This window comes from Salmo salar, chromosome 18 (genome assembly GCF_965601325.2).
Source record: "Salmo salar chromosome 18, fSalSal1, whole genome shotgun sequence".
Classification (NCBI taxonomy): Eukaryota; Metazoa; Chordata; class Actinopteri; order Salmoniformes; family Salmonidae; genus Salmo; species Salmo salar.
In genome coordinates, this window is record NC_138308.1 from 94,788,661 (window position 1) to 94,791,160 (window position 2,500).

Sequence of the window (2,500 nt, forward strand, 5' to 3'; positions counted from 1 at the left end):
TGGGTTGGTGTGTGGCTGGGTTGGTGTGTGGCTGGGTTGGTGTGTGGCTGGGTGGGTGGGTTGGTGGGTGGCTGGGTGGGTTGGTGTGTGGCTGGGTGGGTTGGTAGGTGGCTGGGTTGGTGTGTGGCTGGGTGGGTGGGTTGGTTGGTAGGTGGCTGGGTTGGTAGGTGGCTGGGTTGGTAGGTGGCTGGGTGGGTGGGTTGGTAGGTGGCTGGGTGGGTGTGTGGGTGGGTGGGTAGGTGGCTGGGTGGGTGGGTGGGTGGGTTGGTAGGTGGCTGGGTGGCTGGGTTGGTAGGTGGCTGGGTGGCTGGGTTGGTAGGTGGCTGGGTGGGTGGGTTGGTAGGTGGCTGGGTGGCTGGGTTGGTAGGTGGCTGGGTGGGTGGGTGTGTGGGTGGCTGGGTTTGTGGGTGGCTGGGTTGGTGGCTGGGTTGGTAGGTGGCTGGGTTGGTGTGTGGGTGGGTTGGTGTGTGGGTGGGTTGGTGGGTGGCTGGGTTGGTAGGTGGCTGGGTGGCTGGGTTGGTAGGTGGCTGGGTGGGTGGGTTGGTAGGTGCTGGGTGGCTGGGTTGGTAGGTGGCTGGGTGGGTGGGTGTGTGGGTGGCTGGGTTTGTGGGTGGCTGGGTTGGTAGGTGGCTGGGTTGGTAGGTGGCTGGGTTGGTGTGTGGGTGGGTTGGTGTGTGGGTGGGTTGGTAGGTGGCTGGGTTGGTAGGTGGCTGGGTTGGTGTGTGGCTGGGTTGGTGTGTGGCTGGGTTGGTGTGTGGCTGGGTTGGTAGGTGGCTGGGTGGGTGGGTTGGTAGGTGGCTGGGTGGGTGGGTTGGTGTGTGGCTGGGTGGGTTGGTGTGTGGCTGGGTGGGTTGGTAGGTGGGTGGGTGGGTGGGTGGGTTGGTGTGTGGCTGGGTGGGTTGGTGTGTGGCTGGGTGGGTTGGTAGGTGGCTGGGTTGGTGGCTGGGTTGGTGTGTAGGTGGCTGGGTTGGTGTGTAGGTGGCTGGGTTGGTGTGTGGGTGGCTGGGTTGGTGTGTGGCTGGGTGTGTGGCTGGGTTGGTAGGTGGCTGGGTGTGTGGCTGGGTTGGTGGGTGGCTGGGTTGGTGTGTAGGTGGCTGGGTTGGTGTGTAGGTGGCTGGGTTGGTGTGTAGGTGGCTGGGTTGGTGTGTGGGTGGCTGGGTTGGTGTGTGGCTGGGTGTGTGGCTGGGTTGGTAGGTGGCTGGGTTGGTGGGTGGCTGGGTTGGTGTGTAGGTGGCTGGGTTGGTGTGTAGGTGGCTGGGTTGGTGTGTAGGTGGCTGGGTTGGTGTGTAGGTGGCTGGGTTGGTGTGTAGGTGGCTGGGTTGGTGTGTGGGTGGCTGGGTTGGTGTGTGGCTGGATTGGTAGGTGGCTGGGTGTGTGGCTGGGTTGGTGTGTAGGTGGCTGGGTTGGTGTGTGGCTGGGTTGGTGTGTGGCTGGGTTGGTAGGTAGGTGGGTGGGTTGGTGTGTGGGTGGGTGGGTTGGTGTGTGGGTGGGTTGGTGGGTGGGTTGGTGTGTGGGTGGGTGGGTTGGTGTGTGGCTGGGTTGGTGTGTGTGGCTGGGTTGGTGTGTAGGTGGCTGGGTTGGTGTGTAGGTGGCTGGGTTGGTGGGTGGGTGGGTGGGTTGGTAGGTGGCTGGGTTGGTAGGTGGCTGGGTTGGTAGGTGGGTTGGTGGGTGGCTGGGTTGGTAGGTAGGTGGGTGGGTGGGTGGCTGGGTTGGTGGGTTGGTGGGTGGCTGGGTGGGTGGCTGGGTGGGTGGCTGTTTAGTGTTAGCTAAGGTTCAACAGGCCAGTAGTTATATGATATAATCAGATGAAAAAAGGGCACAGTAACACGGAACCCAAGCCGGCTGTGCGCCTTCGCCATCGTGCATAAATGTATTTTGTCCCCCCACACCAAACGCGATCAGGAAACGCAGGTTAAAATATCAAAACAAACTCTGCACCAATTACATTAATTTGGGGACAGGTTGAAAAGCATAAAACATTTATGGCAATTTAGCTAGCTAGCTTGCACTTGCTAGCCAATTTATCCTGGGATTTAAACATTGAGTTGTTATTTTATCTGAAATGCACAAGGTCCTCTACTCCGACAATTAATCCACACATAAACGGTCAACTGAATCGTTTCTAGTCATCTCTCCTCCTTCCAGTCTTTCAGTCTTTTTCTTCTCTTGACTTTATATTGCGATTGTCAACTTGCATAAATTAGGTGCATTACCGCCACCGACCTTGTTCGTCTTTCAGTCACCCACGTGGGTATAACCAATGAGGAGATGGGAGAGACAAGACTTGCAGCGCGATCTGCGTCAGAAATAGAACTGACTATTTTTTCCCCTTGGCAACGCAGACACTCGTTGGCGTGCGCGAGCAGTGTGGGTGCATTAATTGAATAATATAGATTTCAAATTTTATTTTGCAACGCTCGCACACGTGACCCAAGCGGTGTAGTCACCCTGTGATATCATACCTCTCCCCCCTTCTATCCATCACTCTCCTCCTCACCCC

The 2,500-nt window shown here is 58.1% G+C and overlaps 1 protein-coding gene across 3 annotated transcripts in view; it reads left to right on the plus strand.

Moving 5' to 3' along the window:
- exoc6b (exocyst complex component 6B) overlaps positions 1-2,500 on the plus strand; it is a 171,569-nt gene that overhangs the window by 159,575 nt on the left and 9,494 nt on the right. The window lies entirely within an intron of this gene.